Source organism: Struthio camelus, chromosome 6 (genome assembly GCF_040807025.1).
Source record: "Struthio camelus isolate bStrCam1 chromosome 6, bStrCam1.hap1, whole genome shotgun sequence".
Lineage (NCBI taxonomy): Eukaryota > Metazoa > Chordata > Aves > Struthioniformes > Struthionidae > Struthio > Struthio camelus.
In genome coordinates, this window is record NC_090947.1 from 38,288,884 (window position 1) to 38,305,337 (window position 16,454).

The following is a 16,454-nucleotide window of genomic DNA, read 5'->3' on the forward strand; positions in this document are numbered from 1 at the left end:
AAGAAATGTCTAAAATAAATCATGGTGCAAGTTACTTTGCACTCAAATGAGAACATATCCCTTTCATCTTGTGCAGTCATTCAAATCTGTGCAAGGTGGATATAAAATATCACTACTCTTATTAATTACTACGAAGGGAACAAGACACCAGATCTATCAGATTTAGACTATGCTTATGAAATTTTACAATTACATGACTATACTTCTGTTAATCGTGCCACTTTGCACTAAAATGTCACTGTGATCTCTGCAAAGCAAATCTCAAGTAATTGTCCTGCAAGCGGGGAGTTCTTTAGTACACTTACCGCATGTATTAAATGCCTATGACAAATGTCTGTGTTCATTTTGGCACCTAAAACAAGAGTTTATTTCCCTTTTGATAACTCAGTGCAAAGTTATTTGAAATTTTTGCACAGTTGAGATTTATGTTTAGAATGCATGTGGTAATGGAAAGATCTGTTGGAATATACATCAGTGTTTTCCAGTGATGGAAAATTTTATAGGACAATTGTTACAACTATGAATAGGACACAATAAAGCCTTCAAAGGAAAGGGTCAGTTATATTTTATGGGTTTGGTCTTTTGCACTGGGTTCAGTTTATGATACCTTTAGAAAATGTGAACAAATTCTTCATATTCCTAAAAACCATGGGGGAAGATACAGTTAAAGGCCAACGGAAAACTCTTGCTCATGTTAAAAAGCAGAGGTTTCACCTGAATATGGGCATAAGACAGGAACATTTTCTATTTACTACTCTCTGATATTTAATCAGGGTTAAATCAAGGTTATACTGTAGCAACTTCAAGTTGTGAATAAGAAGTAAAAGAAAGGGAAAAGGCATTCTTCAAGATCTCACTTTGTGATAAGAATATTATTAGTGTTGAATATGAAGAATACTGCTCTTCAGAATTATATTGTGTTGTACTTCAAAAAAAATTCCAAAACACAGATGAAGTTCTGAAAAATCAAAGCAATCACACAAAAAAGCAAGATACATTGTTGAATAAGTCTACATAAGTCTTCTGATCTCCAGCGCAGGAGGCTGGGGTCAGTTATCATTTTGTATCAGTAAAGCTGAGGGAGACATCAGCTTTAAAAGCATATGTTGGACGCCTCAAGACACAGTTACTATGTTTGGCAACGAAGAGACAAAGACACTTTTCAGGAAGGTTTTTTAAAATGTTCTCTCTGATTCACTTTTCAGAGGGTTTTTCCTTCTCCTTTTTCTTCTCATCTTTTTTCATATTGAAGACATGTTGAACATTAATAACACAATACTTGGCCTCTCACCAAAGAGCTCATTTGGTATCCGCAAAGCTAACAACTAAACAACTAACCCATTATTCAGAGAAGAGTATGTGGGGTTTATAAAAGAAGGTCAGAATCCCTGCACAGAAGGGATGGAGACCTTCCAGAGACCAGGTAATAGGACTTTATATGAGATGCAGATTATAATGCAGATTCCCTCTGGTTCCTATCCTAAGTGTCCTAAGTGCTTTCTTACAATGCTCATTTCAGGAGCATAAAATGATGTAATAAAATATTTTTTATATCTATATCATCTATGTAAGATATATTTTATACTAAAGTTGTTTCCAGTAGGAAAGGCAAACTAAATTTTGTGATAATGTGAAGGTCTGCTGTAATTTTGTACACAGTGTTACAAGCCAAATGGAAACACCACTTATGCATACCTCCCTAAGAAAAGGTGTATGTAGGTACTGTCTGTGAGTAATCATAAGCTCTTGTTCATATTGAATTCCATTCTGTTCTAGACATATTTATCTATAAAACAGTAATTTATTATTTGAACGAAAGGGATGGAAAATTCAACAGGTAGACTACTGTAAAGATGACATGATATAATTCTGGAGTTAGCACTTGTAAATTCTGCACATTACATTTTAGATCATCATCCACTGCTGATCCATAATCAGAATTCACCAAAAATCAGTATGGATAAATGCAAATGACATAAACACAACATTCCTTAAGCATTCCCACTGAACCCATCCTTTATGATGAGTCCACAGTACGCAAGCAAAAGTTAATATAGATGTGACTTTCCTAACTTAGTCTACCTGAGTCGTTCCCTAATCTGAGCCTGTGATGTGGCCCACAATCACATAAGGCAGCTTTTGTTACCCACTAAGGACAGGGCTCTAACTGCAACTTCTGGACACATAACCAAAGAGGCAAACAGCATCAGTAGGTGATGTGAGCGTCTCTACCAGAACATAATTTTCTTCTTGATTATTAAGATAGCCCTCAGAGTAAGCTGAAAGATCTCCCTTAACAATGGGTATAGCTAAGACCCTCAGTCCTAGCTTTATACAGATGGGTTTAGATTTTTATAAACAATTATCACTTCTTCACTAAATGACAGCTCAAAACAAAATGCTGTCTCTCAGAACAGCATTTGAAATTAAAACTACAGACAGGAGTTAATACATTCAGGAAATTCAGTAGGCCAGTTCAAAAAACAGTGCTGAGGTGTTCTCGCACATCCCACAGACCTAGAAATTTATCTTCTTCAATCACTGAGTGTTGGCTCACAGAGGGTGTATTTGTACATAGTGCTACATGTGGCAACACTCAGGAAGGCTATGTGGTGTCACATGTTGGAGCATGACTACCACTGGAAACTAAGTATGCTTTCTGGCAGATCCTTGCACAGATACAGCACCTTTGGGAGGCACCCTACATAGCACTTCTACGTCATTCCTCCCTGCACCCAGAGGTCACAGTCATGGGGGATCAGCATGCAGCATCCCAGAGCTGAAGAAAGGCTGCAGCTCCATGACACAAACATGCAAGACAGGATGCCAGTGTCAGGGCATTGATTGTACTAACAGGCCTTAACGGCCCTGACCAGCCTCACCTGGGGCTTCCACCCACACTCTTTGCCCATGGGCCCAGGTGCCCCATTTCAGCTCAGCCCTGGGCCTTCATCCTGCCTGAGCTACGTCACAGGTGTGCATGCCTCCAGCTGTGTTGCAGCTGTGCTCAGTCATGGACCCTGTTGATCTAGACCATGCTGTGTGGACTGACTTCCTGGCTTGACCTTGGACCTGCCTGGCAATCGCTGGATATGTCTGACCCTGGTCACTGTCACTGGACCTGATCCTGACTTGCATTCCTAGCTTGACTGTAGACATGGACTTGTCTGATGTGAACTCTGGGCTGACCCTGACCATCATAGGAAGTCCTCTTTGAACATGAGGAAAAATTTTTTACTGTGAGGGTGACTGAGCACTGGAACAGGCTTCCCAGAGAGGTTGTGGAGCGTCCTTCCTTGGAGATATTCAAAAGCTGTCTGGATGTGATCCTGGGCAATGTGCTGTAGGCAACCCTGCTTGAGCAGGGGTATTGGACTAGATGATCTCCAGAGGTTCCTGCCAACCTCAACCATTCTGTAATTCTGTGATCCCCAGGCCTGCCCAGCTCACCTCTCTTGGGTACGGTGGGACCGCACCCTGGCTGGCAAGGCTGCTGCCTTGTTATCACATGCGGTTCCCTGCCCCGTAGGGAGCAGCTGGCCCTCACTGTTCCCTGACAGCCAGGCTGGGAAAGCATATGGGTGAAGATTTGAAAGTGTGAGCTTTGTGCTGAGTGTGGCACAGGGCTGAGAAAGCATATCGAATCAAAAAGTGACTACCATGTTAGCTCAACCCCTTCATTTGAGCTTCCAAAATTACAAGCACAATAAATGGAAAAGAATCAAAGTGCTGTAGAGTCATTATTTCACCTGCTTTGTTTCTGTGTGACAAGAGCCTATTCCACAAACAGTGCAAATCGCAGTGGATCATAAAATCACTCATCTCATGCACACAAAGAGGTTCAAGGCTTTGATCACTTGTAAAATTTCGAATCCCAAACCTCTCATGAAATCCCAGTGAGACTTTCTAGCTAGGAGTGTGTGATTATAGAACAATGCTGGGCAAAAAGTGAAATGCCAGACCGCACATATTGTGGAGGTGCTTGTGGGCACAAACAAGTGTCCTTCAGCGTGCACTGCAGACATGAAGATTTTCTGTTCTGAGGAGAGAAACCCAAAATGAATAGCACTGAATATGAGCAAAGATTTTGGGGCACTGTCACCAAAAGTATATCCATTTATATGATTTTGCTTTTTTTTGCGTAACCATTTTCTGATGATTCATGGCATGTGTAGAATATTGATTTCAGTTGTGCAGCATATTACAAGGTATATACATATTTCTGATTTAACCTATATTAGGTTGTAGAGTTCACCAGAAACATACTTTTTATTTTGATCTTTCTCTATTCCTTATGAGAGGAGTCTATACCAAAACCAGAGAGCAGGATTGGCCACCAGATGTCACCCATCTCCTATTAGCTCCCCCTGAGTATGCCTATGCAGGCTTGGAAAACAAACCATTCTCCAAAAAGCTGTGCTAAATAGAGACTGTCTCGCCGTTCACACAATATAATCATCTTCTCATTATAAAACTGTATTATCTTACTTTGCCGTAATAGCTTCCAAACACTGACGCTTTAGCAGCTTTTAGAAAGTATTTTAAAGACAACCTAAGAAATACCAACTGCAGACAAATACACCGCAACTCACTGTACGAATGAATACCCGTGTGTGCCCGAGGCTTAAAAAACGTTAGCTGATGGAAGGAATCCACCTAGTGCAAACAAAAGATGCTACCGCAGACAAGATCTGGGCCTAACCTTAAGCGTTGGTAGGGGCCGTGAAGGTTTGGGCGGCCGACTCCAGGAAAGGAGGGCCGAAGCGGGTCTGAGGCGGCCGTTCCGCGGCGCGGGGTCGGCCAGCCGGCCCTCCTCCAGCTACGCTTGTTTGTCCCTGCTTTCGTGACCTCTAGCTGAAACGCTGCCCCCGGCCGCCGCCGCTGCCGGTGGGCTCCTCTAGGCCTCGGCGCGGCCCAGGGGAGGAAGGAGAAGCGGCGACGCCCGGGGCCAACGGCCGCCGGCAGCGCGCTGAGGGGCGGCGGGGCAGGTGCGAGCGCGGAGCGACCGTTGGGGCCCGCGGGGGGAGGGGCGAGGGAGGAGAGGGGCCGCGGCCCCCACGGGCGGGGCGGCCGCCGCGGGCGTTTCCCGCCTCTGTCGCGCGCGCCGCCCGCACGTGCCCGCCGGAGTCGGCTGGTTCTGCCTCGCGCCGCCGGAGGCCTCCGCGCGCGCGTGCGTCCGTCCGTCCGCCCGCCCGCCCGTCCGCTCTTCCCCCTCCTCCCTCCCCACCACCCGCACAGGCGGGCGGCGCGCGCGCGCGCGCGCACGCTCCGCAGGCGGGTAGGCACTTTGCACACGCTCCCTTGCTCCGGCCTGGGCTTGTCGGCGGCGCTTCCGGCCGGGCAGGCCGCTTTGCACGCGCTCCCTCCCCCTTTACGCGGCGGCCCGGCCCCGCCGTTTGCGCACGGGCTGCCGCGCCGGGCGCGCGCCCTCCCTCCGGGCCGCGAGGGACAATTTGTAGACGCTCCCTGCGCCCGCCCGCCCGCCTCTCGCTGGTCCGGCCCCCGCGGCGGGCGCGGCGGCCGCCTCTCAGCCCGCGCCGGCCTCCGCCGAGGGACCATGGGCGATGCGCTCCTGCCGGCGCGGGGGGCTGCGCACAGGCGGCGCCGGAGGAGGTGAGGCGGCGCCGGGGACCCCGCAGGGCAACCGCCGTGCTAGGGGGTGCGGCCGTTGCCTCCCCTTCCCCCCCCCCCCACCCCAGGCCGCTCGGGCTGCCGCGGGCCGTGAGGGGGAGCGTCCCCCCTCCCCCCGCTGCCCAGCCGCAGCCTGTGCGAGGCGGCGGCGGTGGCGACAGCCGCCCCTTCCCCGCGGCCGCCCGGGGAAGGGGTCGGGGGAAGGTCTCACCGCGTTGGGTGGGGCAGGCCGGAGCCGGGGGAGCCGCCGCGCCCGCCCGGCGGTGGGGGGGGGGGAGGGGGGAGCGGTCGGTGCGGCGGCCGTTGCCGGCGCCGTCACCTTGTGTAACGACCTTGCCGCCCCCGCGGGAAGGCGGGCGGGCGGGCGCGGTTCGGGCCGGGCGGCGGCGGCGGCGGGACGCGCGTCCCCCCGCCCGGAGCTGCGTTGCGGAGGTTGGCGCCAGCCGCGCACGGAAAGCGTTCCCGCGGGTGGGAGGAGGGTGAGTCTGGGCTGAAGGTTGGTTAAAATCTTCCCTTTTGGGTCCGGCTGCCGAGAGCTCAGTGCCGGCCGGGGCTGGGTTTTGTGCCCTCCTTGGGCTTCGCAAACCGCTAGGAAGCGAATCTGAGAGAAAGGCTTCCTGGGGACTGTCCCCCCCGTGCCAGCTTTCGCTTTGGTCTGCCGGCGCGGCTACTTTTTGCCGAAGATGCGTTGAACTTTAGGTGGGAAATAGCAGCGCTCTGCGTTTGCCAGGTTCGGCGTTTCTCACGCGTCGGCATCATCTCGTGGCTGGAGCGTAAGAGTCGGTCTGTTATGTGTGAAGCGCCGTTTCCGCTGGTGGGCTTGCACGCGTGTGTGTGGACTTACGTAAGGATTTTGGGGCCGTTTTATAGCCTCTCTTGATTTTTTGGGGCAACTAAGGTAAACTTGCTTTTGAATGTATTCAGGGGGAAATGAACGTCACTCAGCTTTGAAGGATCGAATTGTGGTAGAGGCTTTCTTCGTGGGTAGCATGAGGAGCGTAGGTTCCACCTTTTCCAGGTATGATACACCGTGAATCTGATCTTCAGAGTGCCTGTTTCTCTTTCTGGTATTGTGGTCAGTCAACTTTGGAGAACTAATAATTGCATTGGATCTCGATACGTCAATCCGCCGTCAAACCGCAGTGAGAATAGAATGTTCTTTAAATGCAGGTTGACTCTTGTGGTTGAAGTATTTCAGTATATATGCATATTTATTTAAAAAACTGTCACTGCCTCTGTCACTTCCTCAGCTTTTTCAACACCATAGTTCATATTCCAAAGTACAGGAATGAATATTGATCAAGTGCAGTGCAAGTGCTTTATCTCTACAAACAGACTTGCATTTCATTGACACAAATAGCGTAGAGGGAATGTCACTTACTGTATCTGTTAGTCTTTCTTATCAGCATCACAATATTTGAAGTTGTTTGCAGGTTAGGGATGTGTCTTTACTCTGAAATGAATGAGATGATCTTAGTCCTGAGTTAATTCAGAATAGTTTTGCTGATTCAGAAAAGACTGAAAACTTATCTTAAAAAGAAAGAACCTGTTAGTTCTTGTTACTTATAATTGAAACCATTTTGCCTAGGGACACAGAGTCCAATTTAGTTTAAAGGAGTGGTTTACTTTTTTCTTCCTTCATCTTTGTGTAATAATTCTGACTGTTCTTCACGAGAAACTGCTTACTGCAAGACCCACAGCTGACGTAATAATAGTAAGCCTAATAGTAGGAAGAAAAAAACTTTCAATTTTTTTTCCGGTGATTTTTATTACATATAAGGTAACTTGCACTACTGCTTCCTGCTCTTTACATGTATGTGTGGGGAATGATTTAGTCTTGAGGCGGCCCATAGAGCGGTACCTTAGGTATGTACTGAAAGGAAGTTCTGCTCTTCGTAATTTGATGTATACAGCCTGTTTTCTGTCGCTCCTATAAAATATGATTTTCTTTATATGAGTGGAATAAGGATTAAATGAGAATACACATTTTTCCCTTTTGTATGTGATAAATCCATTGTGCTGCCCAGGAGAAAGCCAGCTCATGCAGCCTGGACTGTAAAGATGCTGAAAGGCAAAGTGGCTAAGCATTTGGCTTAAGAAGTTCTGGTTGTTCAAGGTCCTGCAATTGAACTGCCTGAAACTTAGGAAGCTGCTAGCAATGCTGTGTGCAAATTATCTAAAATCCTTAATCTGCTTCATGAAATCTGGCAAAATAATGAAGTGCTCTGAATTCCCAATAGGACTTAAAATAAAGACAGTTGATGTAAGGTCTTAAGTCATCTCCCTCCACCCAGTTTCTCTTTCCTTCTCTTCCTCTGATTTAAGGAGGGGGGGGGGGAACTCTTTAAACCATCAACTTCTGCACTTCAAATAATATGCAGGATTTTATTAGTACCACTCATATCCCTTGAAGTCTGATTTGTTTGTGAGGTTATCTTTATGGCATTGTATGCTGCTGTCAACCAACACGTCCGTTCTTCTATTTTAATAAAATAGCTTGATGTGTGGTTTTCCTCCTCATATTGGCTCTAAAAGTTTAAGAAAACGTTAGGAGTAGTTGGCACAAAGTGTGCTGAAGTGATGTAGTAATTTGATTATTAGCAGTGTGGCAGGTGTTTTGAAGGCTTTTGTGAATACAGTGTTCATAAATTGAGCAGTTTGAATTCTGAAGAAGATTTGATGTTTCATAAGAGAATGGCAGATTTGGTTCAGTTTTATTCCCAGGAAGAGCAGTGATACGGGAGATGTGCTGGCAAATATTCCTTAATAGCTGTTTGCTGACAGATTGTCTAATTTGGTCTGTGCTTACTCCATTAAATAAATGGTGGAAAGAAATCCAATATAATGAGTATCAAAAAAGCCAGGTTCTGATACTGTTTTTATTTGTGTATGTTATTCCCAAAGTGTCTGCAGAACTTGTTTGCTCATCCTGGTTCCAAACCAGGTCAGAGCAGTACTCCAGCAGGAACTTAGTAATGAACAGCAGACGCATCTGTTGGAAAAGATGAACATGCTGCACAGAGCTAATCGGCTAGGAATCTGACAAGGGGAAGCTCTTCTTGGAATCAGGCTGTTTCAGTATTATTGTATCTTCAATTTCAAAAATCACTTAAATGATAGGAGTGATACAATGCCACCCTTTATTCCTCTCTTAGGAATCTGTATGTTCTTCTCTTAGCATCTGTGCATCTCTGCATTCCGTATACCACATATACATGCACTTCTTTCATACTTAAAGAACAAAAAACCTTTAGTCTTCCACGTTTCAGAAGAAAAATTTGATTTTGTTTATTTGCCTGCATGTGTGTGTGAGTGTGTGTGTGTACGTACTGATAGGTGCCACACAGGCAAGCGTGGGACTCAGGATGGTGCAGCCCGTAGAAGAGGGGTTTGCTCTGGGGTGCTCCCCAAGAGTTTAGGAACCCCGGGTGCACCACGGCCAGAGCCACCACACTGTGGGGTTGCGTAGCCTCATGAGTGCAGAGCAAACCGAGTCAGCAAAGGAGAAGCGGCACCGCAGACCCACGCTGTAAGCATCTAGATACCTTGGAATTTCGTACTGATAGCTGCTGAATGTGCGCACGGATAGCTGTTAAACGTGCAGCTGTTAAACATGTGCACTGATAGTTGCTGAATGTGCTGATAAGCATTCTGTTGACCATCCCGTTGGCATCCATACCGTTATCACCTAAGACCATCTGTTCCATGGTCCAGCTATGGTCTGGCACTGATTAATGAGCTAAGCCCGGGAAGGATAAAAGGAAGTAAGCCACATACCTCTGTGTGGGCTCGGACTCACCGTCAGCTGGCCTGCGGACCCGACAACCCACTCATCAGCGGGGATGCCCCTGATGCCAACTGCCAGAGAGAACCTGAATCCTCTTGGCGCAGCTCGAGCGTGGTGAGAATAATCCGGGGAAAACTCTACCGGAGGGGTGGCCCACAAGGACAAGGAAAGGGCGAGAGCGGTCATTATACCGTGCATCCGAGAGCAGTCGTTGTACTGTGCTTCCGTGGCTTAACCGTAGAGCTCTGATATGTGTCTGTTTTTAATTCTTTACTCTACGTCTTAGCTTTGTTATACTTGTAGATTGTCTGCTGTTGATGGTTTAGTGTTGTCCAGTGTCCGTCACATGTGTAGAACCGCTTAGATCTAATACGTTCTTACATCTGACAAAAGATCTCTCGAGGTCAGTGCCACTAATCCCGGAATATGAAAGAATTCCGGACGCCCCTCTAGTGGCGCATCACGCGTGCACAAGCAAAACCTTGTTATTTTCCGATTTAGATTCCTATTGTTAGCATGCAGCACTGAAGCTTTAAATGTTTCATTATCTGGTCTCGCTTTCATTTCTGGAAGAATCTAGAGTTGCACAATGGCCTATAACCTCTGTGAGGAATAATTGTCATCATTCAGATCTTGTATTGATAGTGGCTTGGTTTACAGCACTTGTGGCCCAATCTTTTCGTTAGTCTCTTATTTGCTCGTATATGTTTATAACTGTTACTGTAATTCATGGCCACAAAGAGAAGTGACTAAAGTTTTATGCAAGCTAACCTTCGTTGGATATAGAGATAAATGCTCTAATTGGACATTATTTGAGGAGGAACCAATGTCATTATGGAGAACTAGTGACACCAGAATGAAGACACATCTCTCAAATCGTGGCAGCTGCATTTTGTGTCAGTCCCAAATTTTTTCAAGGTGGATAGCCTCATTCTTCTATTCAGGCTGGAATATTAAGCTGGCTTGTGATGAATTTGTGGGGTTTTATTCTTGCATTGCAGCAAGAAGTCTTGTCTGCTTTAATGGGTGACTCCCTGAAGTCTGAGGTCGATGCATGCACTCAAGCCAGGATGTAGCTCCTTTGCGGGATTTCTCCTGAATTTATGGCGTTTTCCGTATGTCTTGCGAAATAGGGAACCACTGCAGAGAAAGAGTAGAGGGAAGAAAATTAGCTTGGGGGACGGGGATTCCTTCTGTCGTAGTATACGCTTAAGTAGCAAAGTCCTTTTCGTGAGGAAAGTTTGTCACTGATGTGATTCATTTGATTTGTTATTTATGGTTTGCATGAGCTAAAAATGCTGTGAGCTGGGCCCTTCTTTATGTGATGAGTCTTGTAAATGCCTGTTATTCCTATTAGCTAAGCATATTTCTTCATGCATCCCACAGGCATTCCAAACAGTTTAACCTTGATTATTAGTCTAACCTACTGATGTTTATTTTACTGCCCTTTGCCTCTTAATAAAAGCCTGTCATATTTGAAAATTATCAGCCACTTCTGTTGACCTGGTTGTCTTGTAAACAAAGAAACTTGCAAATAATAGGCAAGCTTTTTTTTTTTATTATTTAAATGAGAATAAAGGAATTCATACTGCTAGAAAAACCCGATTACACTCTTATCGGTTGTCGTTCATGGGTAACATAGTTTGCCAGATTTCTCTCTATATGTAGTTACATAACTGAAACCTTTTCCTCATTCATGTTAGAAGGAGGTAATGAAGCTTATTGCTGCTTCCTTGTCTTAAGGTCTGTTAAGGTTGTATTGCCCCCTTCCCTAAGAAAAAGATGAGTCATATGCATACAGTGACTGGTACGTAGCATTTTAGACAACCTGTTTTGAGGTCCTATTAAAGCATCTTCAGATAACTATTAATCAAGTTGTCATAAAAGGTACGAGCTGTGGTGAGTGATCTTTCCTGCCAAAGGTATTATTTTGTTATCTGGAGATCCTATGGAACGTGTGACCTCTGAAGATATTGAACATTTGGGCTCCACCAAATTATGCAATAGTCCCCTTGTCTATAATATCTATGACTAAAGTGCAATAACACATCCTTGTATAAGATCCTTGTTAGTACAAAAGTATCAGCATATGTTTACTGGGCCAGAATTCTGTTGGTGTCAAAAGGCTGTGTCTTCCCCACCATTTCCCTTGCTCTGTCTGTTCGTTCCTTTTGATGCAGAGTACTATTCCTCTCTCCTTTTCCACCACAAATATGGTTGACCTACTGAAAATGTGAATGCCCCTTAGTTGCTTCAGTGCAATTTTTGGAAATTTCTCTTGAAGTCTGCAGAGGGTAGTTGTAATATACATGTGACGTACATGGAAGATAATTTCATGTATTAAGGACCCTACATAACTACATTTCCTCTGCTGTTAGGAATGACCTTTTATGGAAAATGGCTGTGTGTTTTGATTGAAGATGATCTATCTGAACTGTCGTATTAAAAAAAAAAAAAGTCATATCAAACCCTTCTATATATGGTACTTGAACTGGGACAAACACGTAACTCCTTCATTCCGTGTAACTGGGCCTTTTTGATGTGGTATTCATAGCCAAAATCTTTGAACAGATCAGTTTCTACTTCTGAACAAGATTTTAAATAACTTCAAGTCTGTCTTTATAGGTCCTATACAAGGACAGTGCATGCAATGATTTCATTTACTAGTTTTGTAATATTGCTATACTGTGTTATATATAGTTGACTTAAAAGGCTGAAAATGCTAACTTTCAGTTTCTCTTTAAGTTCTATGCTGCAACATTAGACCTCTGTATCAGACATACCAATTTATTACTTTTTTTTTTTTTTAAACAAGTATCTCTGAAGGACTAGAATAAGCACCATAAATGTTTCTAATGTGGTGGTTATCCAGGGTTGAAGTTGTTCATTTATTTGTTCATTCTTATATGAACACATTGTAACACAATGAATGCATGAAACTGTTTGCATGACCTAACTGTAGAGTGAATGTCCAACATTGTTTCAGTACACCGTAGTGTGAAGACTGTTTCCACCTAAAAGAAATATTACCTACAGTAATATTTACAGGAGTTAGTGCTGGAAACATGAACTGTGAAGTAGCTCAGTTCTCTTACTGTTGGTTTGAATTGTCTGTTTCTGTCTAGATTCAATCAAAACTGGCTAGTTGTTAATACTTTAAATGCCAATAAATATAGAAAACATAGAGTCTACCTAAAAGAACTCGGTGATCAGCAGCCTCCAGATCTCGGTCATCTTCAGATTCTCAGGATGAGGTTTTTTTTGTTTGTTTGGGTTTTTTTTTCTGTCTTGCTTTCAGTATGAAAAACTGTACATTAAAATTGGCCCCCTTCACCTAAACAGTAATAGAGTTATCTTGTGTCTTTTTGTTTACCTAATCTTGGAATTTCTGAGCCACCTGGTGAAGGAGCCCTCCTCATAAAAAAGAGAAACTAAGTAGATAAGTGTATTTCATGTCCAAGAAAAAGCTGCAATAATCTTCATACAGAAACTTTCACACTGATTTGACAGACTCCTGCAAATAGAATTGTATGTGGACACAAACTTTCCTATCTACCTACCACACCATAAAAAACCAAACCAACCCAAGAAACACACCAAAAACCTCCAGCAACTCTGCTTTTGAAATCCTCCCCCAATCCTGACAAAAATGCATTTGACTAATGGTAGTCATACAGTGGATTTGGAGACTATTTTGGCAGGAGGAGGGGTTGCAAAAGAAGGGTTATTCCTGAGGTAGCAGTAGGATGTTTTAAAAACAAGTGACAAGCAGTCCAGGTAAGGCTCCAAACTGATGCTCTGGCATTGGAGTTCTTGGAGGCATTCTGGCAAGTAGAAGCAGAAAGGCAACTATGTTTTAGTCCCTGTATATGGATGGCCTTCAAGATGGGAAATGGTAAAATATATACCTCTATTGCCAGCATTATGAAAAATGTGCAGAGAGATCAGGAAGAATCTGGAAAAATATTTGGAGGAGTGAATGAAATGACTTGTTTGAGAGAGGTTCTTGAAGAGCTCAAGCTGTTTGTCTGGAAGTCAAAGTCAAACGAAATTTGGAGATTGGGCACTAACTTCAAACAGATGTAAAACCAAATTAATAGTTAATGGTTTTTCTCTCAGATTTTAATTAAGAACTGTCACTTCTTCTGTGTTTTGGTATGATTTGGTCAGCAAAATCAGTTTTTGTGTTTCTGATCTGAGAGAACAGGAAAAGGATGTGAAGCCCTGTGTGTAGGGAAGGAAAAAAAAAAACCAGGTTTCTCAATCTTTACTACTCAAACTTAGATTAGATTGGACAGGATATTTGTTCAAATTAATAAAGTTACATTATTCCAGTCAGTTTCTTAGCATATTGATTATATTTTTGCAAGTTCTTGTTAAAAATGAACAGTTTTCCCTCCCTGTATTTCTCTTCATGGAGTGCAGTTTCTTATTTGGTACCATCAGTCTTCCAAGAACATAGTGAAATATATTTTCACTCTGTTTGCGTTTAGCACCTGTCTTTGTTGTGCAGCTACGTTTCTATTTCTAGACTGAAGAAATAGTATGCGGGAGTAGAATGCTGCAATGCCTCCTGTGTTTTTTTTCTAATGAAGCTAACAGCTGTTTTACTCTAGATAAAATCAACTACTTTGAGTCTAATGTTAAGAGCCTGTAATCAAGTTACACTGATATGTTATGGTTATACTTTAATTATATGCAGGTTTCTAATAATTGTTTTTATCTTAGATACCAGAGAAGTTTGTTTATAAATCAGTTCTAGAAATAATCTTTTCTTTGTCTTGAATTGTAACTTGTCCTGATAGAGAAATATACACTGTGCTTAGAGGTAGATAGGATGGTATTCTACAGTTCTTGTTTGAATACTCTTCCAGATTTTTTTCACTCGTTTGGCAGTCATATTTAATGACTTGGATAATTGGTAAAACATCTTCAGACTTTTCATGTCTTACACGTTGGAAAAAAAAAGTTACACAAATGTTTGTTACAGTTTGACCTGATACCTCATGGTTTGAGATTTCCAGGGAAGCTTATTGATCTCAGTTTACAGTCCTATTTGTTATCTATGTTTGAATATCTTAAGTGATTCTATTTAGCTTCTGGATTGATAACGTTATGGCATTTACTATGATTCCTTTGAGGAAAAGGTTACAGTAGCTTTCACCTGACCTGTCGTATATTACTTGGGTGAGAAATTTGGTAAGGGAGCAAGGAAGAGTTTCGAACTGCAAAATGATTCAGTTTTTGAGCTCTGCTGTATTCCATTAAGAATTGCCACTTACTGTCAGCTGAGGAACAGTTCTGTGAAAGTTGTAGTTGCCCTCTGGAAGTTGGGAAGTTTAGTTTGCGGATTAAAAACAAGCTGGCTGCTGAAAGTCCAGTGAATGAGCGGTTGTTATAACATGGTATGTTACCAACAGTGATTCAGTGAGCCACGGACCTATAATAAAAGGAATGGATTTTTGTAACGAGAGTTTAAGTGCAGTGGGTAAAGTTCTGTGCTGATGTAAAAGTCATGTTGCAGTTTGCTTAAGCTCTTCTTGAATAAATGCAATTGAAACCTCTGGCTTTGTATATGGAAACTAGTACAATGAGGCCCAAGTGTGCTCTTAAACTTTCCTTTGAGGGCTGTAGCGGCTGATACAGAGCAAAGGCTTATAACAGGTTTAGCTCCTGTTCAGCTTCTATTATAAAGTCCTTATACCTTGATTCATTGCCTGACATAGTAGGTTCTGTATGTACTGGTTGCATAGCTTGTGCACTGTGTAATGTTGCAGAAGAATGCCAGTATTGATTAAACTACTTAAAACATGTCTAAGAACACTTTCCTACATACTGAGATATTGGCATGCATGTGGCTATGTCTAGAGCAAAGAAAACAGCAAGCCCTTTAAATGCAAAAAACCCCAGCTACCCTTAAAAAAATGCTATACTTGAAAAATATTATTACAATTAAAATATACAGCAAAAAGTGTTCTGCATAAAATATGCATTTCTTATACCTGAAAGGAAAGGTTAGACAGAGACTCAGAGAATCTCATTTCTCATCTTTTAGGAAAATCGGACTGGCTTGCTTTCTACATTTAAAATACAGATTTTCTCTATCCCATGTATGTGAGCAGTGTGTGTGGGGGGGGTGGTTGTGTGGATTTTCTTTTTTCTCTATCTGCCATTTGCACTCTGTTCTGCCAGAATTTTTTTAACCTCTATTCAGACTGTTGTTCTTGCCCAAGGTTAGAACTAGACTTGAGGAATTGTTCCCATTGGATATGGCACACTTGAATTCTGCTGTCCCATTGATAATCTGGTACTTCAGAATATCGTGTTCAGATACTGTGTACAACCTAGAGGTTTTAGCACTGTGTTTTATTATTTGCAGGATTTTTCTTTTTTTTTTTGTACTCATATATTCTATGTGGTGCTCCGAGGATCAGAGGAAAATCAACACCAGAGTTCTCTGATGCTCTTACATAGGAATGTTATTAGTCTTCCTGGTCTTCACCAAGCTCTAAGACTGCAATTGCATATAATCTGTATCCCCATACCAGTCTCTGCCCATTTGCAGTGAACTGGCTGAGAAACTGATGAGGCTGTAAATAGCAGTTGGGCTGCCATGGGCTTTGGCCAGTCATGTTTCAAAATGGAACAGTTCCCTCCTTATCTTCATTTTTTTTAACTGTATAAGCTGTGGAAAGCTTATAAGTAGAAGGGGATAAAGCTGCTGCTTTCCATGATGATTCTCCTGATACAAAGTGTTCAAGCATCCAGCCTCATTTAGAAGACTGAATTCTTCATTACTTCTGAAAATACTATCTGTGTGTGTCATGTGGGTTTTTGTTTGTTTATTTTTTAAGCAGAGGTCATCCTCCATGCAGTAAGTGAAATGGTCCAAGTTTTGTGCAACTAATTAGTGTTTTTTCTTAAAAAAAAAAAAAAAAAATTGCACTATGTATAAAGTATTATCGATACCTGTTTGTGTATCCAATTATTTAAAAAGAAAAAATCCTTCTCATTTTATGGAATGCCTGATATACAA

At 43.1% G+C, this 16,454-nt stretch overlaps 1 protein-coding gene across 3 annotated transcripts in view; it reads left to right on the forward strand.

Moving 5' to 3' along the window:
* Nucleotides 1–5,313: 5,313 nt before the first annotated feature.
* Nucleotides 5,314–16,454, forward strand: part of MGAT5 (alpha-1,6-mannosylglycoprotein 6-beta-N-acetylglucosaminyltransferase) — a 136,700-nt gene continuing 125,559 nt past the window's right edge. Inside the window, exon 1 of one of the 3 annotated variants that reach the window (XM_068949198.1) lies at nucleotides 5,314–5,613. The gene's annotated coding sequence lies outside the window, so the exon portion shown is untranslated. Of the gene's footprint in view, nucleotides 5,614–6,312; nucleotides 6,331–6,560; nucleotides 6,650–16,454 lie in introns of those variants that run through there. The other 2 variants (XM_068949201.1, XM_068949199.1) reach the window with 2 other exon arrangements.